Source organism: Perognathus longimembris, chromosome 3 (assembly GCF_023159225.1).
Source record: "Perognathus longimembris pacificus isolate PPM17 chromosome 3, ASM2315922v1, whole genome shotgun sequence".
NCBI classification, from domain to species: Eukaryota; Metazoa; Chordata; class Mammalia; order Rodentia; family Heteromyidae; genus Perognathus; species Perognathus longimembris.
In genome coordinates, this window is record NC_063163.1 from 57,938,074 (window position 1) to 57,961,391 (window position 23,318).

Sequence of the window (23,318 nt, forward strand, 5' to 3'; positions counted from 1 at the left end):
ATGTGTTAAGAGCACGAGTTGTGAGCAAAAGAGCTGAGCAAGAGCACAGGGCCCCGAGTTTAAGCCCCTGTGCCAGCAAGCAAGCAAAAATCCCAAAATGTTCCCTCCTCACTAAGTCTGAAAACAAAAGTCTCAGATTGTTCCACATTCAAAGCTTTTAGAACTAGAACCCATTTCCCTCCCTCCCTCCCTCCCTTCTTCCCTCCCTTCCTTCCTTCTTTCTTTCCTTCCTTCCTTCTTTCCTTCTTTCCTTTTACCTTTCTCAAGTTTTTAGTACCAGGACTTGAACTCAGGAATTCTTGCTCTTATTTGTCTTTTTTACTCAAGGCTGGCACTGTGCCACTCGAGTCACACCTCCAGTTTTAGCTTTTTGCTGGTTAATTGGAGATAAGAGTCTCAGGTTTGCCAGGTGCTGGTAACTCACGCCTGTAATCCTAGCTACTCAGGAGGCTGAGATCAAAGGATCGCAGTTCAAAGCCAGCCCAAGAGGAAAAGTCCCCATGAGACTCTTATCACTAATTAACCACCAGAAAACAGGTAGTGGAGCTGTGGCTCAAAGTGGTAGAATGCTAGCCTTACGCAAAAGAGCTCAGGGACAGGGCCCAGGCCCTGAGTTCATGCCCTACAACTGGGGAAAAAAAAAAAGTCATCTGCCAAGGCTGACTTTGAACCTTGATCTTCAGATCTCTCTCAGCTTCTTTCTTGAGTAGTTAGGATTATAGGTATGAGCCAGTCCTGCCCAGCTCCTTAATATTTTAATCTTTATATTACAGGAAACTTTAAACATGCAAATAAATAAATAAATAAAATGGTAAAATGAATCCTTAGTAAGTGTTACTTATCTTCCATAATGATTAATTTAAAGCCCATTGATTGGTGCCATCTGTACCTTTCTCTTCATCTTCCCTTCCAGGAGTATTGGGAGAAAATGTAAATCACAATTTAATCTGTGGCTATTGTGATATATGTCTTATCAAACACACACACACACACACACACACACACACACACACACACACACACACACAATGTCATTTCCTAGGCAGGAGGCTATGGCTCATGCTTATAATCCTAGCTACTCAGGAGGCTGAGATGTGAGGATTATTTTTTCCTGGGGTCTGAACTCAGGGCGTGGGCTTGTACCTGAGGTTCTTGTGCTCAAGGCTAGCACTCTACCACCTGAGCCACAGTACCACTTCTGGCTTTTTTTGTTTATGTGGTGCTGAGGAATAGAACCCAATGCTTCATGCATGCTGGGCAAATGATCTACCCAGCCCAGATCATGGTTTGAAGGCCAGCTCTAGCAGGAAAATCTATGAGACTCTTATATCCAATTAACCACCGAAAGGCCAGCAAGTGGAGCTGTGGCTCAAGTGGTAGAGCCTTGAGCAAACAAAAACAAAAATATCTCTGGGACAGCACCCAGCCTTGCCTTCAAGCCAAAGGACTAACGTTCATACATGCATGTGCATGCGCGCGCGCGCGCACACACACACACACACACACACACACACACAGCCTGTTCCTTAATTTCATCTAATAGATGAAATATTCTTGCATATTGATATTGAAATATCAGTATTCTTGCATGTAAGGGAAAGAACATCTTTGGAGAAGAGTTAGTCGTACCATATATTAGAGAGTATCATAAGACTTCTATAATTAAACCAGTTTAACATTGGCCCCCAAAATAGAAAGCCCAACATAGAAAATGCAGAAGTAGATCTGATTGCATCTAGGAATTTTATATAAAGAGATCTCTCCATTCTAGAAACCATACTGGAAAAAACGCTTCCTCACTATGTTTTAAAAACTAAAGTAATAGAGAATCGATAGCTTTAATAACATAAAATAACAATTTTTAAAAAGTTCTTTTGTTGTTGGGGGTGTGTCAAGATTGAACATCAGGTCATGCACATACTAGACATGAATTCTACACTTGAGTTATTCTCATAGCCCTTTCATTTTTATTTTAGTTTTTAATTATCTTTAGGTAGTCATTCAAAGGCATTTGTTATGTGTGTATATGTGTGTGCCATTCCTGGGACTTGAACTCAAGACCTGGGCTCTGTTTCTGAGCAATTTTGCTCAAGGCTAGCATTCTACCACTTGAACTTGGAGATTAATTGGGGGATTAATTGAAGTCTTACAAACTTTCCTGCCTGGATCAGCTTCAAACTACAATCTTTAGATCTCAGTTGAATAGCTAGGATTGCAGGTGTGAGCCACTGGTGCCTGGCCTTATCTTGTTTTAAAAATAGGGCCTTGTTATAATTTTTGCTGCTGTTGGCCTTGATTTGAGATTTTCTTGCTTTTGCCTACCAAGTAGCACCCAGCCCAAGTATCTCTTAATCACATTAAAAAAAAAGGTTTCTAACCCTACTCATAAGGAGAAAAACCCAAAGTAAAATTACAGTGTGACAGTTTCTCTTATTAGCCACCCAGCAAACTGAAATAGTTTGAAACTATTCAACACTGGCAAGGCTGTGAGGAAAGATGACTCTTGTATATTTATGGTGGTGGTTGGGTTGGAACATATGTAGAAAATTATGTGTGTTAACCCTTTGACTCAATGATTTCTCTTTTAAGATCTATTTCAAGGTATACTGCCAAAAATATGATAATACACATATCATCATTTGTAATAGTAAAATTCTTTTAAAAATCCAAATGTTCATCAATAGAGGACTAATTGAAGAAAATATAGTGCTTTTATGTAATGTGGCTGTGCTAACCAGTGAGGAAAATCACTATATACTAAGAAGGAGAGAAGCTCTAGGATTTATTTTTAGTACAAGAAGCAAAGCAGAGAACAGGTTTTGGGGGTTGTTGAGGGGTTTTTTTTGGTCTCAATTTGTCTGAGGAAAAAACACATATTTAAGAAGATGGATTAGTCTGGTGCCTGTGGTTCACACCTATAACTATAGCTACTCAGGAGGTTGAGATCTGAGGGTCGCAGTGTGAGCAGGAAAGTCCCTGAGACTCTTATTTCCAAATAAGCAGCAAAAAGCTGGAAGAAGTGCTGTGGACTGGAGAGGTAGCTTTGATCATAGAAGCTCAGGGACAGCTCACAAGGGAGGAGGGGGAGGGGGAGGGGGAGGGGGAGGGGGAGGGGGAGGGGGAGGAGGGGAGGGGGAGGGGAGGGGGAGGGGGAGGGGGAGATGGGAATGTGGCTTAGCAGTAGAGTGCTTGCCTAGCATGCATAAAGCCCTGGGTTTGATTCCTCAGCACCATATAAACAGAAAAATCTGGAAGTGGAGCTGTGGCTCAAATGGTAGAGTGCTAGCAAAAAGAAGCCAGGGACAGTGCTCAGACCCTGAGTTCAAGCCCCAGTACTGGCAAAAACAAAAAACAAACAAACAAAAAAAGGATGGAAGGAAGGAAGGAAGGAAGGAAGGAAGGAAGGAAGGAAGGAAGGAAGGAAAGAAGGAAGGAAGGAAGGAAATAGATGAATACTGTGCTATGGAAATCAGCTCTCAATTGAACAGCCATAAAAACACATAGACACTAAAGAATAAGCCATCATATTTTAAATATTTACATCAGAATATGAGAGAGAGAGAGAGAATAAGCTAACAGTTACAGGGACTAAAGGTATTGAGGGGAGGGGGGCGGCAAGGGAGAAAGGTTTGAACTCAGGGCCTCACTTTTACGACTGTCACAATATCCCTGAGGCATGCCTCCAGCCCCAGTTTTGTTTATTTTAGGGGAGGATCTTGCTTTCTACCAGGGTGCATGTTTGAGCCAGATCTGCCTACTTTTAGGCTTCTTGTAGTTAGTCACTGAGGTTACAGCTGTGCCCCATCACATTCGGCTTCCCTCCATGCAGGCTGTCTTCCACACTTCTCTGCTGGCCTTGACCCAAGATCTTCCCATTCTCTTAAGTAGTTAGATTATAGGCGTGAGCCACTGTCACCTACCTAAGGTACATTTTCTTATATAACAAATTTTATAAGTGTATTGTGGAATCAGTAAATATTTTACATAATTACAAGACAAAATTAAACAAACAAAAAAAGCAATTCTTGAAAACTGGAAGAGGAAAGGAACAGCCCAAGTAACCCACCCAGAAAGAAACCCACCCAGAAATGACTGAAAAATACATGTGCACATTCTTAGTGGGATAAGCTTAAGGCCAAAAGAATTGCAAATAGCTGGGTGTGGTGGCCAGTGAGTGCGTTTAGTTGCAATTGGTCAGCAGGATAGTGTGGGGGTCCTTACAGCCCTGGAGCTGGAGGCCAGTCAAGGGAACACAGGGAGACCTTGTTTGAGAACAAAGAAATGCCTGGCACTAGGGTATCAGGCCTGTCATCCTAGTTACTCAGAAGGCTGAGATCTAAGGATCGAGGTTCAAAACCAGCCCAAGCAGGCAAGTCCATGACACTCTTATCTCTAACTAACCACCACAAAGGCAGAAGTGGAGTTGTGGTTCAAGAGGTAGAGCTCTAGCCTTGAACAAAAGAAACTCAGAGACAGCACCTAGGCCCTAAGTTCAAGCCCCAGGACCAAAACATAAGACATGCAATGAAAGCCACAGGTAAACTGCAAACAAAGCTTACCTGCCTTTCAGAGATTATGTTGTTGATGTTCTCATCTGCACTGCTGTTCTGAGACCAAAGTCCCTATATTCTTGGTCAAATTGATGCTCGATCCTGCTGGTGTCTTTGTGATCCCTCACTCAAAGGAGATAAAGTGTAAGATCAACAGTGTCAGGCTGATTTCTGTAATCTGAGCCTTGAAGAAAAGCAGCTTCATCTTCAAGTGAAAAAAATATATATTTTCTAGCTCTGTCCAGCCTGGGAAAGATGACCCTCCTGGGTAGCTAGCACTCCCAGCATTCATATGGTCACCTTTGCCTATTCTCCACTAGGAAGCCTTGGAGAAACAGCCCATTATGGGCCTTGGGTAGAAAATGTGTCATGTTTCCCAAGCCAAAATGCAAGGAACTGCTAAGGTTTCCCTGGGTAGTGCCAAAAGACTTTGAGCCAAGCATGGAAAGTCTCTCACTGGCCAAATATTAAACAAATCTAACCATCTGGTTAAAGATGAAAACTGCCATGGATTGACATGTGTGTTTGAGACTCTGAGGTCACCATAACAAGTAGAGTGAAAAGATCAGGAAGGTCATTTGGCATTTCCAATCAGGAGATAGCAAATCTTTATATAACTGCAGAGCAATCTCAACTGGTTGCTGAGAAGCCTTACTTAGATAGCACAGTGGATTTCAGGTCACTGTTGGTCATACTTTAACAGTTAAGTGAGCCAGGTAGCAGTAGCTCATACCTGTAATTCTAGCTACTCAGGAGGCTAAGATCTGAAGATTGAGGTTTGAAGCCAGCCAGGGCCGGAAAATCTGTGAGACTGATCTCCAGTTAACCACTTAAAAGCTGGAAGTGAGGCTGGGGATATGGCCTAGTGGCAAAAGTGCTTGCCTCACATACATGAGGCCCTGGGTTCAATTCCCTGGCACCACATATACAGAAAATGGCCAGAAGTGGCGCTGTGGCTCAAGTGGCAGAGTGCTAGCCTTGAGCAAAAAGAAGCCAGGGACAGTGCTCAGGCCCTGAGCCCAAGCCAAAGGACTGGCCAAAAAAAGCTGGAAGTGGAGCTGTGGCTCAAATGGTAGAGTGTCAGTTCTGAGAGAAAAACCTAAAAGACAACTACCAAGCCCTGAGTTCAAGTCCTAGTACTAGCACCAAAAAAAAAAAAGGAGTAAAGTCTAAAAATAAAGCCAAGTGCTGATGTCTCAGGTTTATAATCCTAGCTACTTAGAAGACTGAGATGTGAGGATCTAAATTAGAAGACATCTGGGGCAGTAAATCCCATAAGACTCCTATCTCCAGTTAATCAGCAAAAAAACAAAACAAAACAAAACAAAAAAACAGACGTGGAGAGACAGGACTCTCCTGCACAGAGACTATTTAGTAAGGGCTACACATCTCCAGCCCAAGGAGTGCTGTGCACAAATCTTTTCTTCTTCTGGTCCCTTTTCCTCCCCCAACCTTTAGCCTGCAGCTGGTACATGCACATTAGAAATGTTAAGCAAAGCCGCTTGGGAAGTTACTTGGAAGTGTTTGAATAATTTGAAGCACCAGATCATGGGCTCTGGATGTCCCAGACCCCATCTCCTTGTGACTTCCTGTGTCTCCTGGTGATCACATGATGACTGGACAGGAAGGGAGCAAGTCAGCTTAAATGACCCATGAAACAGCTAGGAAACAGCCCCCAGGGTGACACCTCACCCTTTCCCCCCTCCCATTTGATGGGTGCAAACTTCAGGATGGATAGTTAATGAAATATGAACTAATATGAACTCAGCAGTAGTGACTAACTCCTGTCATCCTAGCTATTCAGTATGAAAACCGAGGAAAAGTGTAGCTCTCCCTCCCCCCTCCCCAGCTCCTAAAAACAATAGGGCTTGTAAAATTTCATGTCTTAGAGTTTACTCCTAGTTTCTATAATTCCATTTTGGCGACTCCATGCTAGCAGGCTGCACCCCCACCCATGAGACTAGGTCCTTGTAGTTCAATATTTAAAAATATATGTAGCCCTTGTTCCTCTCTGTATTTGGGTAGCAGTCATAGTAGTAGATACAGAAATGCCATGGCAACTGTCAGGTTGGTTCACTTATGATTGAGTACTGGATTGTGTTAGCCCACTCATGCTTGCTCAGTTGATATTGGGGGACATGGTAACAATTGTTAAAATAAAGTTAATATTAGGTCAGCCTGACTGCGAAATTCTGCTCTGTAAACTGCTTGCTTAACCTATTTGTGACTTGCTCTACCCCCTGCATTGACCCCCTGCGTCTGTGCTACGTGACCACCTGCTGTAGAAAGCATAGCTTCTACCTTTAAAAACCCAGCCCTGCGGTGGCTCATTGCTGTTCTTTACCATCCCAATGGTGGAGAGCAGACGCTGTGCACAGCTAAATAAAGACTCCTAGCCCAATTCACTGAGTGCTGGTGACTTTCTTGTCATCTGTGCAAATCCTGGGTGGCCAGGATACTGCATTCAGCAGGCAGAGATCTGAGGGCTGCAGTTCCAAGCCAGTTCAGGCAGATAAATTCAAGAGACTGAGAACTCTTCTGTTCTATTAACCCCATCTCCCACCAAAAGTTGGAAATGGTGATGTGGCTCAAGTAGTAAGTAGATCTATACTAGCCTTGAGTTAAAAAGTCAAGAAAGAGTATGAGGCTCTGATTTGAAACTCCAGTGCCAGTACAAAAATAAAAATAAATAAAACAGAAGCAAGCCATTACCATGGCTTACCATCCAGGCAAAATAAAATGAGAAGTCTGTAAGCATGTCCAACTCCTTTCTTTCCTGTGCCACTGGTCCAGAATCTGCCTCCAGGACTAGGAGATGCTGCCCATCTACAGCATGTTGAGCTTCCACTGAAAGGACATTCACTAAACTATGGTTTAGGTACCAAAGCCTGAATGAGGAGGCCAAGGCACAGCGAGGTCTCTGGGAACCCAAGATGAGCTGGGTGCTGGCGGGTCACATCTGTAATCCTAAACTACTCAGGAGGCTGAGACCTGAGGATTGAGGTTTGAAGACAGCCTGGGCATGTATCTCCAATTAACTACCAAAAAGGCAGAAATAGAACTGTGGCTCAAGAGGTAGAGTGCTAGCCTGGAGCAAAGAGAAAGTACAGGGACAGTGCCCAGGCCCTGAGTTCAAGCCACAGGACAAGAAGGAAAGAGAGAGAGAGAGAGAGAGAGAGAGAGAGAGAGACAGAGACAGAGACAGAGACAGAGACAGAGACAGAGACAGAGACAGAGAGAGACAGAGAAGGAAGGAAGGAAGGAAGGAAGGAAAGAAGGAAGGAAGGAAGGAAGGAAGGAAGGAAGGAAGGAAGGAAGGAAGGAAGGAAGGAAGGCTAAGATCACACAGCTACCAATTGGCTGAACCAGCCAGGTATTGTGGCTCATGTGTATAATTACAGCTACTTGAGGAGCTTAGATTAGGAGGCTCATGGTTCCAAGCCAACCTGGGCAAAAAGTCTGTGAGACTTAACAGAAACAGCTGGGATGTATACCCGGCTACTTCAGGGAAGCCTAAAATAAGAGGATCAACGTTCACACAGGATGGAGTACAACATGAGCCCCTATCTCAAAATAATCAATGCAAAAACTGGCAGCATGGCTCCATGACAGATTGCCTCCCTAGCAGGTACAAAACCTTTAGTTCAAACCTTAATGCTGTTTTTTTTTTAAAGCAAGGAAGAAATTGGTCATAACAGGATTTGATTTGAGCTGTTTCTAAGTTGATGTTCTGAACACTTTGCTCCTCCAGTGGCTGGATTGCAGTTGGCATTGCTGCTCTCTGTAACATCCAAACTCTATTCCTACTGCTGAGTATGCCCACTAGACTCTGCCTCCCCAGCCCCACCCCCACGGCTCCCCTTCTTCATGCATCGCCAGGGCACACTCCTCCTTTGCACTCATTGTACCCTCCTCCCTGCAAAAGTGCTCTTGACCTTCCCTCCTGGTCCTCCACACTTTCTTCTCTTCAAATCCCTACTATGTTTTTAATACTTATCACAGCATTTAGCACTGAATGAAATCTTATTCCAAGTCTGACGGCAGCTGATGTGTGTGTGTGTCACAATGGTCAGGCCACACTGACTTGACGGGCCCATGACTGAGACTCAGGGTTCCTGAGACCTAAGATGGTGCCGGGAGAGATGCAGCACAGTGATCAACCAAGGCAAAAACTTAACACTGCCTTCAAAGCCCAGGTTGAGGCTTGATATATATGGGTACATTGTGGTCTACTCCATGATAGGTACATGGTTGATTGAGTATAAAACTGAAGTTTGCAGCCAGTTGCCAGAGGCTGAGATCTGAGGATCATGGTTCAAAGCTAGCCCAGGCATAAAAGTCCATGAGACTTTTATTTCCAATTAACCCAACAGAATCAGAAGTAGAGCTATGGTTCATGTGGTACAGGGCCAGGTTCAAAAGAAAAAGCTAAGGGACAGTGCCCAGGCCCCGAGTTCAAGCCCCAGTACCAGCATAGATAACAAAACAAAAATTTAAAAACCTTGATGTTTGTATCATGTGCCATCATGAAAAGAGTCTGAAATTTAACACTAGGTGCCAGCACAGTATGCAACCAAACTTACCACATACTACAAGAGCCATGTGGCCTAGTTTAGGAGGCATGGGTGTACCAAGAGTAGAGCATGTCCCCTTGGATGTTGGCTTTCACTCCTGGGCTTGCTAGGTTTAAGTTCACTAGGCTGAATGATGGTGCTCATGCCTGTAATCCTAGCTACTCAGGCGGCTGAGATCTGAAGACCATGGCTGGAAGCCAGCAGCTCAAGCAGAAAAGTCTATGACACTCTTACATTCAATTAAATATGAAAAAGCCAGAAGTGGAGCTGTGGTTCAAGTGGTAGAGTACCAGCCTCAAGCAAAAAAAAAGCAAAAAGAAAAATCTAAGGGACATGCCTAAGCCCTGAGTTCAAGCCACAGGACCAACACCAAAAACAAAACTCACTTCAGAGCCTTTCCTTGTCCTGTGTTTCCTCCTCTCTCAAAGCACATAACCTCCTGGGATGGATGGACTGACTGTAGGTCTCCTGGTAATTGTACCTGCTCCCTGGCTGAGCACTGTGGCTGAAGGACATTAAATGCTTCTGTCTCACAGTAGCAAAATGGAAATCAACAGGACCCACGTCAGTGAAGGCAGCAAGACATTGGCTATGAGGGAGAAAGAGCAATGCCACCCTTGGGACCTGGCATCATATAGGAAAGAACTTAGGAGAGCAGAGCTGTGTACATCAAGTTCTATCTCCAATTAATCAGCAAAATGTCAGACAGGAGGTATGGCTCAAGTGGTAGAACACCAGCTAACAAGCAAGAAAGTTGAGTAAGAGAGCTTGAGTTCAAGTCCTGATATGAGCACCAAAAACCAAAACAAAAATAGTGGGTAGAATGTTACTGCTACAGGTACAATTGAAGGAGCTACTTGATCCTTAAAATCTTATTTTCTTTGTTAGTAGCTAAGAAGAAAGAGCTCATGAATTAGCCAATTTTACAAATAGGGAAACAGTCTTTAATAGGTTACCTAAGTGGCTGAGCTTAGACTGGAAAGTGCTTAAAACTAAATATAAAAATATGACATTTCAGCTGAGTGCCGATGGCTCACACCTGTAATTCTAGCTATTCAGGAGGCTGAGATCTGAGGATTGTAGCTAGAAGCCAGCTAAGGCAGGAAAGTCTGTGAAACTCTTATCTCCAGTTAACCACCAAAAAACTGGAAGTGGCACTGTGGCTCAAGTAGTAGAGCGCTAGCCTTGAGCAAAAAAGCTCAAGGACAGTGCCCAAGCCCTGAGTTCAAGCCCCAGGATGGGCATAAAAACAAAAAACAAAAGGCATTTCAAAGATGGAACAGGTATCTGCTTGTGTTTGAACCTACTCACCTGATACACAAATATATTGGGTATCACAGACACTGCTCAACCCTTTAGACCAGATGGACTCAAGAATCAAGTGTGGATTGTCCCAAAAGACATTTCCAACAGGACTTTTTGTCTTAGGAGGCTCCACCCAGCCACCACATTAGAAACATCACAAGGCAAAGAGCCACACAAATGTTGGAAGGGTAAAAAGGACTAGAATGTTTCCATGTGATGATGACTTACTCACTTTGCTTACCAAGACTTGGTTTGTTTGCTTATTTGTTTACCAAAGGAAGTCTGGCCATTTTTTTCTGGGAGAGCAGGAATGACAACTTACCCCAAGATGACATGAATAGTGTCCTTCTAAGAGTCATGTTACCTTTATTTGGCATATCATTTCCCAAAAGTGTCACCATCCATGGACACGTATATTCTTGGGGAGAAGTCATTCTTTTTGTGTGTGTGTGTGTGTGTGTGTGGTACCGGGATTGAATTTAGAATCTCACCCTTAAGAGCAATCACTCTGCCACTTGAAGCAAACCAGCAGAAGTAGAAAAGTGGCTCAAGTAGTAGAGCACTAGCCTAGAACAAAAAAGCTAAGCCAAAAAAAGAAAAGCCAAGCTGAGGAAGGAGGGAGGGAAGAGAAGAGGAGAGGAGAGGAAAGGAAAGGAGAGCAGAGAAGAGAGGAGAGCAGAGGGGAGGAGAGGTTGCCATAAGTTGTTCTACTTTATTTATTTATTTATTTATTTTTACTGTCTTGTGTATCTACAGACTCTGCCCTGGCTACATAAGTGCATGTTAAACTTTATACTATCTCTCTGTCTGTCTGTCTATCTATCTACATATTAGTGCTGGGACTTGAACTCAAGACCTAGAAGCTGTCCCTTAGCTTTTTTCTGCTCAAGGCTAGTGCTCTGCCACTTGGGCCACAGCTCTCCATCCAGATATTTTTGCTGGTTAATTGGAGATAAGAGTCTTATGGACACGGACTTTACTACTTGAGCTGGTTTTGAACAACCATCCTCAGATCTCAGCCCCCTGAGTAGCAAGGGTTACAGGCTTAAGTCACCAGTACCTGACTAATAAATGCTAAATGTACTGAATGAAGAACTAGCGGTGTGTGTTCTGAGCAGTTAGGGCAGAGAAAGATGGAGATGGTGTGAAGATGCTGCCCAAGCTAAGATCTTCTGGACATTTCAGGCAGAATCATTCCAGCTTAACTGTTCTCACCAACATCTGCCTCCCTCCTCACCCCTCAGCCTTCTGGAGGTTTTCCTGAGGAATGTCAATCCTTCCCATGAAAAGTCCCTCCTCCTACTTTCCCAGCTATCACTTGTACCTGGAAGGCATTTCTTAGAGAAACAAGAGACCTCAACCCTCCTATTAGCCAGACTCCCTGAAGTCCATTAGAAAGGAATTCGCAAAATAGAGAAGCTAGCTGTTAAGATCTCCGGGCCTGGGCCTTGGGAGATCACATCCCGGAGGTCTCAAGGCAGTCCCCATGATGGCTTGTCCTTTCAGGTTGGAATGTGGGATTGTCACCAGATGCCTGGCTTGCTTCTCTGATTTGGAGAAACCACTGTGAGAGGAAGCCTGTTCTCACTAAGTGCCAGGCCCCGCTGCTGCCCACTGCGGCCACCACTCCCCCATTGATCCCGGCCAAATGAATCTCTGCAGCACCTGGGGCTCCCCTTGTTGTAAACACTTTTATTTTCCCTTGGGTTTATGGCCTCCTCTTCCAAAGCAGCAAACTTGTTTAAACACAGCTCTAAACAAAGGGCCCTGGGGATGACAGACGTGCTGCTGGTTTTATGGTGGTCTTCCTTTGTCTAATTTTCTCCCACTCTCTCTTCCTGTCCTGTTTTCCCAACCCCCAGGCTAGGTCCCCAGCCATTTAAGAGAAGCCTTCAAGCCAACTGCTGGTGGCCTTCCAACACCTCACCTCCGGTTCCCTTCCGCTGCAGGTCACTGTTCTGACAGGATGTGGGAATCGAGTGTCCCCTAAGTCAGGTTTCAGTAAGCCCCCACAATGCCAGAAGTGAGAAAGAAATCTGGAAGGTCCCCATGGGGTTCTGCTGCCAGGAATATTTCTGTCACACTCCCTCAGAGGGGCTAGCCTGGGATGAAGAAAGACATCCCTTTAGCCAGATGCCTGTAGTTCATTTGTGCAACCCTAACTATTCAGGAGGCTGAGATCTGAGGGTCACAGCTTGAAGCTAACCTGGGCAGAAAAGTCTGTGAGACTCTTATCTGCAATTAACCAGCAAAAGCTGAAAATGGAGCTGTGGCTCAAGTGATAGAGCACCAGCCTTGAGTGAAAAAGTCAAGGGACAGTGTCCAGGACCCAAGTTCAAAGCCTCAGTACCAGCAGAAAAAGGGGAGGGGAAGGGAAGGGAAGGGAAGGGAGACAGCTCTGGGCCTATTTGATATCTGTAGCCACTCTCTACTTAGCTGTTGCCCAAGATGTCCATTCAGGAAGCAATGGAGACAGAACCTCACCCTCCATCTTGCCCCTGTTTCCTGAGGACCCCGCCTGTTGTGAAGACACCCAGCTCTCCTGCCGGCCCCAAGGCCTACTCTCTGGGCTCTGAGCTGTACAGTGCTAGGCACTGGCTGGCCTGGTGCTTTTCTCAGACCAATGTAGCTCCCATCTCCTCCTGGACAGAGGGAGAAAGTTTACAGCCCCATCTCAGCCCCTGTCACCCTACAAATCAGTTGCACATATATTTATGATTTAAATATTAGAAATAAATCTGGAAGAAAACAAGAAGATATCTTCCTGGTCTCAAGGTACAGGAAACATTTCCTAAATAGCATGCAAAAAAAAAAATCACACATCTAAAACTAGATACATTGAATAGGCTAAACATTAAAAATTCTGTTAGGCTAGGCACTGCTGGGTCACACTTGATATCCTAGCTACTCAGGAGGTTGCCATCTGAGGATTGTGGTTCAAAGCCAGTTCAGATAGGAAAATCTATGAAACTCTTATCTCCAATTAACCACCAAAAAGCTAGAAGTAGAGTTACCGCTGTAGGGGTAAAGTGCTAGCCTTGAGTGAAAAAGCTAAGGGAGAGTGCTCCGGCCCTGAATTCAAGCCCTAGTACCAGCACTCACACACACAAAGAAATGTCTATTTGACAAAAATACAATTTAAAAAGTAAAAAGGCAAGGCACCAAGTACAAGATAATAATGATGCCTATAAAAGGTAAAAAGACTTGTGTCCACCATGTACAAAGAACACCCACAGATTAATAGAAAAAGTCCTCCATCATTGCCAGTGGTGTTAGATGTTGCAGTAAAGGTATTTTTGAAGCCCTGTGATGGGAAGTTGAGTAGGAATTGGGTTCATTTGGGCTGGTGAGGATGTATCTGCACTGCTAAGACATCATCATGTGCCATTGTATAAAAACATGTTCTCTGTCCACCATGTGATTCTCCCATCATCGAGGCACAAGGTGGAACATTCCTCTATCACTAGGAATGTAGAGTTTTCAGTTGAGAATTTGGTTTCACAGGACTGAGTAGAACCAATTCTCACCTCTCAGGAATATATTCAATAATGGGAAGACAACATATTGGATGCAGCATAAATATTTTAAATTTTTTAATGAGAAGTAAGCATTTAGCAAGATTGCTGGAATTTGCAGGATATCTACCACTTGAGCCAAGTGCCACTTCAAGCCTATTACGTTTATGTGATGCTGAGGAATCAAACCCAGGGCTTCATGCATGCTAGGCAAGCACTGTACTACCACTAAGCCACATTCCAGCCCTTCTTTTAATTTTTCAATTTTTTTCCCCTGAGACCAGGATCTAAACTCTTTTTTTTGGCCAGTCCTAGGCTTGGACTCAGGGCCTGAGAACTGTCCCTGGCTTCTTTTTGCTCAAGGCTAGCACTCTGCCACTTGAGCCACAGTGCCACTTCTGGCCATTTTCTGTTTATGTGGTGTTGGGGAATTGAACCCAGGGCCTCAATTATATGCCACTAGGCCATATTCCCCAGCCCCGGATTTAAACTCTTGATGATACTTTTTGCTCATGGGCTGACTCTCTACCACCTAGCCAAGCCCCCAACCACACCATAAGGAATACTCAATTGTCTTTCTGTATAAAATATTGACAATGAAGAAGTGATATAAAAGTAGGAAGGAAATTAAAAATAGGAAACATTTTATACACATTGTATTGGGGGGGGGGGGTGCTGGTCCTGGGGCTTGAGCTTAAGGCCTGGACACTGTTCCTGGGTTTCTTTTGCTCAAAGCTAGTGTTCTACCACTTGAGCCATAGCTCCACTTTCCACTTCTTTGGTAGTTTAGTGGAGATAGATTCTCACAGTCTTTCATGCCCAGGTTGGCTTTGAACTGTGATCCTTAGATCTCAGCCTTCTGAGTAGCTAGTATGACAGGCATGAGCCACCAGTGCCCAGTAACACCCATTAAGTCTTATACACATAGAGTCTTGCACTTGCTAGACAGACTCTCTACCATTTAATCTATACTTCGTCCCTTTATGCTTTAGTTATGCTTTAGAGCCTTACATTTGTGCCCAAGTGGGCCGTGACTGTGGTGCTTCTGTTAAAGCTTCTTATGTAGCTAATATGATAGTCACACTTCACCTGACCAGATTTTTAGTGAGGCTGAAAGACTCATGACCTTTTTGCCTGGCTTGACTCCAAACTACAATCCTCCCAATATTAACCTCCAAAGTAGCTAAGATGGCAGGCATGAGTCGCTACACCCAGCAGCAATGGATTCTTAATGTATTACTTCAGGCAACTGGATTACTTTTATCTACATTTGTCTAATTTCGCAGAGGTTTGAGATGTCTGCTGAAAGTCTAGAATTCATCCCCCTCTAGTTGGCAGCAGGCCTCACTTACAGGAAGCTTCCTATGGTGGGCTATGCTGTTCTTCATCTCCACAGCCGTAAGAGCCAGACCACTGGCAAGCTGGGGAACAGAGCGGAACAGGAAAGCCTTTGTGGACAGTAGAACAGTGCAGGGAAGGGAGGAAGAAAATTGGAAACCAGGCATGGAGCCCCTGGTGGGGAGAGTTGGTAAAAGCTGTCAGGACAAAAATCAAAACCCTTTCTGAAAAATAAGTAAAAGCAAGCAGGACTAGGAGCTTGACCCACATAGTAGAACAGCTTTCCTAGCAAATGGGAGGGCCAGAGTTAAAATCCACATACCACCAAAATAAAATGAAATAAAAATAAACACCTAGAAACAAGAATAATACTCTGACTACTATTGTCTAATGTTTTTGTTACAGGCTTGGTTTTTTTTGTGTTTGTTTGTGCTGGTCCTGGGGCTTGAATTCCAGGCCTGGGAACTCTCCCTGAGCTTGGTGCTCAAGGCTAACACAAAGCTTTCTTTTCCATATGTAAACTCATGTATACACACACACACCACAATTAAAACTTTATGCTCTAAGCTTGTTTGGGAAGAAAAGATCAGTTTTCCAAGTAGTTGAAGAAAATGCAAGTGTTTAAAGTGTTGGTGTAGAAATGGAGATTGGCAGGATCATGGTTCAAGGCTAGCCCAGATAAAATGTTAGCAAGACCCCATCTCAACTGATAAGCCACATGTGGTAGAACAAGCTTGTCCTCTCGGCTATGAAGGATGCTTTCAGTAAGAGGATTGTGGTCTTAACCTAGCCCAAGGCAAAAATGAGGGACTCTATCTGAAAAACAATTAGAGCAAAAGAAGATTGAGGGAGCAGGGGGTAGAATGCCTGCTTAGCAAGTAAGAGGCCATGGGCTCAAATCCTAGTACCAACAAAAAAAATGAATAAAGATAAAATTATTATTATTATAGAAAGAGTTGAAGTCTGGCACTGGACAGATTATAGGCTCATGCTTGTAATCCTAGGCCAAGATCTGAGGATTGAAGTTCAAGGCCAACCCAGGCAGGAAAGGCCATGAAACTCTCATCTCCAATTAACTACCTCCCCTCAAATAAAACCAGAAGTAGAGGTATGACTCAAGTTATAAAACACTATTCTTGAGCAATAAAGGTAAGGAATAACACCCAGGTTGTGATCTCACAGACTTTCCTTCCTGGGCTTGTTTTAAACTACAATCCTCAGATCTCAGCCTCCTGTGTAGCTAGGATTACAGGTGTGAGCCACCGGCCCCTGGCTAGGTGGGATAGTTTTTACACAGAATTTTCATGTCAGAATTTTTAGGTAGACTGGGGTGTGTGTGTGTGTGTGTGTGTGTGTGTGTGTGTGTGTGTGTGTGTGTGTGTGTGTGTGTGTGTTAACTGACCCAGCCAATCACCAACTCTTTTCAGGCAGAGGAATCTGCTATGCAGCCAAGGACCTGGGCAAACAGCATGGGCGACCCTCTATCTCTGTAGATTCAAAATCCTTGGCCCCAACCAGTCTTGGTTAGACAATGTTATTATTCCCTAATGATACATTCCCTAAACAATACATTCCAACATTATTCCCTAAACAATCCAGTATGACAACGCTGTACACATACATTGGATTCGGTATACAAGCAATCTATAGATGATTTAAAGTATGTGAGAGGATAAGCATGTAAGGTTATACAAGAGACTGAGCAGCTGTGGGGGGAAGGGATCAGAGGGAGGGTTCTGAAACCAATCCTCCACTGATGGAAGACAGGACCACAAAACTAGTCAAGGTGCTTTGATGGCTATACAGCACCACCTAGTGTTCATCCTTGGAGTAAAGAAAGCCTAGGGTGAAATCAGGAAAGGTACTGACTGCTGCCAGGTGGTGCTCCTGGCTCACAACTATAATCATAGCTACTCAGGAGGCTGAAATCTAAGGATCATGGTTTGAAGCCAGCCTGGGCAGATGAGTATGTGAGACTCTTATCTCCAAATAACAAGCACATGGAGGTGTGGTTCAAGTGCTTGCATGCCAGCCTTGAGCAGAAAAAGTGAAGGGAGAGTATGAGGCATCTACACACACATACACACACACACACACACACACACATGAGTGCATGCACACACTACACTGCTGAACCTAAGAGAACTCAAGGAATCATTGTGCTATTTTTGTCCTACACCTTGTGAGCATAGATGGCTGAATACCTACCAATGGAAAGCCATCAAATAAAAAGGGAGGCTCGTGGCAGGTGCTGACCCAAGGACAATATTCTATCACTTGCAAGGCAGGGCATGTGTTTGCTTTATGAGTCAAGAGCTGAATGAATTGAGAATGACAAGTGAGGACGCACCCTCTCTTCACCTTTGCCAGGAAATGACACTTGCAGGCACCAGAATGTCTAGCTCTGGGGGTGGAGACTAGGGCTGGGGTGTGACCAGTCTATTATCCACTGGCAGATCCCTCATCTAGCACTCCTTTCTAAAGAAGAATTATTGGGGATGTTTTAAAGTCTCCTCCCTTGCCTAGGCCATGTTGCCAAGTCAGAATTTCACAGAGCATTCCTCTGAACAGGGGTGGCAGCTTGGTGGTCAAGGAAAGAAAGCAGCCTGATTTGATGAAGGAAGAGTCTTCTGGATACACCTCTTTGCTGTGTAGACAATATGAGTCTGAGAAAGCATGCATCATCCCAGAGGTCTTTATTCAATAAATTCCACTCTGTTTCACTGCTGATTAAAGCTACTGCAATGCAGAGACATTGCGTGGTGTTCAGAGGCAGAGTTGTGGAGCACTTAGTTTAGTGCAGCTATCTGGTACTTGCAAGACACGAATATAAGCCTAGTGAACCATATGAACCAATACTCTCTTTCTTTTTTCTTTCTTTTCATTATCATCATCATTAATATTATTATTATTAGTGCCATACTAGAACTTGAACTCAGGGCCTGGACACTGCCCCTCAGCTTTTCAACTACCATTTGAACCACAGCTGCACTTGCAGTGTTTTGGTGGTAGTTGGAGATGAGAGACTCATGAACTTTCCTGCCTTGGCTGGCATCAATCCACAGTTCTCAGATCTCAGCCTCCTGAGTAACTAGAATTACAAGCATGAGCTACAGGGCACTGGGCTGTGGCCCAACATTCTCTTACTAGATCAGGAAATGGTTTTTAGGGTCTGGTGGAAGTGGTAGGACAAGGCAGGGGCGTCTCAACATGTATGATGGGACTCCAGGGAAAGTGGAACTGCATCCTGGGCAGCCATGAGAAGCCATGATCCTCTGGATCCAGAGCTATGTCTGTCTGCATGTGGGAGCAGAGCCTCCTGCCTTGGCTAAGTGGAAACACTGACAACTGCACATGGCCCATTTGGAAGAATCTTCAATAATATACCAGCTCATTACTCAGCACTCTTAGCCAACAGAACACAAATACAGATGATTCCCTATTATTGTGGTTTGACAGCATTGTTCAACTTTATGACAGTATAAAATGAATTTCAAATCTGGATCTTCCCCTTGAGTAATGATGTGCAGATCCATCCTCCATCTCCACACTGGACAGGACTAGCTGCCACAGACCCTGCGCCACCCTGCTAACATGGACATTGAGAGTGACACTGTACATGGCACTGTGCTGCTGGCCTGTGAGGTATAGTATCTTAGGTGGATGAACCCAGACAGCCATGTATGGAGGCCAGGCCAGGGCGCCTTCCGCATGCCTGCTGCTCCAAACCTGGATCCTGATGGCCTGTTCAAGGCTCTGTTTGCTGACCACATACAGCGTAAACATGAACCCCGCCGGAGACGTCAGGGGAGCAGCTGCTCAGTGTCTAGGAAAGCTCCAGTGTGGTTTGCAAAGTAAACGGACTCTAATTTGGACAAATACTGCTGGGGCCTGAGGTCTGTGGCAGATAAAGCTGAAGGAAGTGCTGACATGGATGGAGATCTCCTGAGACACAGGTAAGGAGACGGGAGTGGCCCTGGAATGTACAACTGTTCCCTCCTCAACTCTAGGTCCAGCACTGTCATGCACGACAGCCTGCAGCATTTGTCACCTTTGGTATGAAAGGCAACATAGGTGACAAAGGAAGGTGAAGGCTACTTGGGAGGAAGCAGGCTTTGATCAAGATGTTGGTTAAATACATATCTGTATGTATATATACACATATATATAATTGTTTGTTTTGTTTAATTTTACTAGTTTAACAAGCTTGCAGGTTAGCACAGGCCCACACTTCACAAAAGTAAGTTGGTGAAGGGAAACAACACAAGCAACAAGTATCTTGAGAATGAGGGAGGGAGGAAGGGAGGAAAGCAGGCAAAGAAGGAGGGAGGGGAAAGAGGGAAGAAATAAAGATTGCATTTTGTCTACTTCAAAGCTTCCCATGCTAGCACCCATGCACATTGCAACACAGTTTGTCTATTTCTAGGCTTTACAGACTACTGTGGATGTGCATCACCTAGAAAGCCACTCTAGCTTTGAACCTTGACTTTACACCCCTGGCTAGGTATCTTAGGCACTCTTTAGATTTACCAGACCTCCATTTCTCCATCCATATAATCAGCTTCTGATTTGTAAATTGTAGCAGAAACTGGATGGAATTCTGCAAATAAAAGGCAGAAGAGAGAGTACAGTCTTAGCCCAGAGTGCTGTTTAGTTGTTGGTATTGTTGTTTTGTTTGTGCTGGTAGGTGGGTGTGAACTAAGGGCCTTACACAGTTCTGGCCTTTTGCTGGTTAATTGGAGATAAGCGTTTCATGGACTTTTTCTGCCTGGGCTGGCTTCAATCTGGGATTGACAGATCTCAGCTTCCTGAGCAGCTAGTATTACAGGCATGAGCCACCAGTGTTCTGCATGAGTGCCAATTTCATTTTCATCTGTATTATTCACAAATATCCATTCAATAGCACACCGTGCTGTAGACTTGTGGTTCCTTGCCTGTTCCCAGGTGCATAAAGACTGCTGCCAAGCCAGCCACAATACTGCCCTCTGCTGAGTGGTACCACAATGTCACTGGAGTGGGTATCAAGTGACTGACTCCTCCAGGTACGAAAGCCTAGCCCAGGTGCACTCTGGGACAACTTGGAGGTACATTCATGGTTGGTCGCACTGCGGGGACTCAGGTCAGACCTCAGCTGAAGCTGTATTTTTAGGCAGTTTCCTCTGCCTAGCCCCCTCCTCTCCTTGCAGATGCTCCTGCACTGCCTCCATTGATAGATGGCCGGGAAACCCAGTTCAGCCTCTGCTCAGCACTGAACTTAAGGCAGCTATGTACCACTGTCAGCTCTGAGGATGGACAGTAAGTGGGGAAGTTGTGGCCTCTGGCCTAAGGGATCATCTCTAGCTTGGATGTGTGTGGAGGTAGATGGGGACTAACTAGTAAATGGCTGTTTCATAAACTAATCCAAGGATGGTCCCTATGGCAGGAGCAAGAGCAGAGCTGGTACTTACTTGGTAAGGGGGAGTTAACACAGTCGGGTGACACTTGCTGGGTAGAGGGTTACCTACAAGGATCAGGGAACATAGGATGTGTTTGTGCACTTGAGGGGTCCCTGCTAGAGCCTCATAACTAAGAAAGGGTTCACCAGCTCTGAAGTTATTCTTAATCTTTTCCTGTAGTGAGCCTCCAAGGTGAGCCCCTCCCCCCCCCACCCAGGGCAGAATCACCATGGCAACAGAGTCTGCCTTGGTGCTTTGGAGCTTATAGTGAAGGAGGGTACATGACCTCTTGCCTGAATTCATCCTTTCCCAGAGATAGCCTGGTCTCCTATCTCACTACATCACCCCCTAGAAGTTGGAACTGAGGACAATCTGCACCCTAGACCATGGGATCCTGTGTCACAGGGTTACCAGCCCTCTCTCCCTCCCAGGGAGAAAGGAGGTACTGACGCTATTCTCCTGACGCCTTAGAACATCCAAACTCTAGAGACAAGAGGCAGAAAGGAGATAGGCAGGCTGAGGTGGGTGGTAGGAAGTTACTATTTAATGGGTACAGAGTGCCAAGTGCCCATGGCTCACGCCTGTAATCCTAGCTCCTCAGGAGGCTGAGATCCAAGGATGATAGTTTGAAGCCAACTTAGGCAGGGAAGTTTGTGAGATTTTTATCTCTACTAAAACTGCCCCCCCCCCACCAAAAAAAACCCAAAACCAGAAGTGGCAATGTGGCTCAAGTGATAGAGTGCTAGCCTTTAGCAAAGGAAGCTCAGGGACAGTGTTTAGGACCTGAGTTCAAGTCCCAGGATCAGCACCAAAATAAATTAAATAAATAGATAAATAGAAGTTCCACTGGTGGGTGACAGTAATGGTTGTACCGAATTACAAATGTACTCCAAGCTACTTAAAAGTGTTAAGATAATGGTTAAGAAGATGGTGGTCCACACCTGTAACCGTAGCTTCTCAGGAGGCTGAGATCTGAGGATCGCAATTCAAAGCCAGCCCAGGCAGGAAAGACTCTTATCTCCAATGGTCTACCAGAAAACCGTAAGTGGCTCTGTAGCTCAAGTGGTAGAGTGAAGAGCTCAGGGACAGCACCCAGGCCCAGAGTTCAAACTCCATGACTGACCAAAGGGGGGCGAAAAAAAAGAAAGCAAGCTGATGACAAGTTAACCAGATACAGTGACCACATATCTTAGCAGTCACTGATAGCCTGTCCCAGTAACAGCCCCACAGTGTCTGTTCCAACATCTCTACCCTTGACAGGACTGGAAGACTTACTAAGGAGTTTGTTCCAGCATCTTAACACATAGAAGCGATTTCTCTAGTCCTTGTCCACCTTTATAGAACAGAACTGAAAGCCAAAAGAAAAAGTCACATTAAAAAGATTCCAGGTACCAGTGGCTCCCACCTATAATCCTAGATACTCAAGAGGCTGAGATTTGAGGATTTCAATTCAAAGACAGCCTGCACAGCAAAGGCTTTATCTCCCAATTAACTATCCAAAAAGCTGGAAGTGGAGTTACAGCTCAAATAGTAGAGAGCTAGCCTTGAGCAAAAGAATTTCAGTGACAGCACCCAAGCCATGAGTTCAAGTCCCAGTATCTGTACAAAAAGAAAAGAAAAATGCCAACATGAATGGTTCCTGGTTTGCATTCAAAGAACATTCCCATTATTTTAAAAGCATTGTTGGCTAGACCAGACAGCTCTGCCTATAGTCCTTTCTTACTGCTCAGTGTTGAAGGGGTGCAGTGTAGTAGGAGTTGCTCAGGAATGTTCTGGAAGAAAGGGAAGGGAAGATTAGATCCTTCACTTATCAGCACTAACCTCTCCTTGTTCAGACATAGGGAAAGGGGACATTTGTTTGATTTAACAGTCCAAGCCAGACCCTGGTGGTTCACACCTCTAATCCTAGCTATTCCGTAGCCTGAGATTTATGAGGATTGAGGTTCAGAGCTAGCCTGGGCAGAAAAGTCCCTGAGAGGCTTATCTCCAATTAACCAGCAAAGTTGGAAGTGGAACTGTGGCTCAAGTGGTAGAGCACCAGACTTGTGGGAGGGGACAAGCAAGTGCTCAAGGACCTGAGTTCAAGTTTCAGTCCCAGCTAAAGAGAGAGAGAGGAGAGGGGGAGAGAGAGGGGAGAGAGAGAGACAGAGGAGAGAGAGGAGAGAGGAGAGACAGAGACAGAGAGAGAGAGACAGAGAGACAGAGAGAGAGACAGAGAGAGACAGAGACAGAGACCAGAGCTTCATTCTTTTGAAGTAAGCCCAGTATTGGCTGGGGTCAGAACAGACCTCCTCAGTGCTAATCTGAGATTATTCCCACCTAGTTATCCAAAAAACTGCCAATCTGAGACACCTTTTGATGGCTTTCCTTAAGTCTAATTAACTCCCACCAGGAATAGCTCAACTTTTGTGTCACTCTTATTTGTTTCTCTGATACCTTGTGTTTGTTCAGCTAGAGTAAACTTTTCAAAGATAAAGAGCAGAGCTGGAGGCCTTGCTGATAAATCCTCCAGGAGGGCACCATGTCCCCGCAGGTTCCTGTCCCTGACTAATTGAAGTTTCATGAGTCTGTCTTAGTCTCCCAAACCCTCTGCCTTGTGTT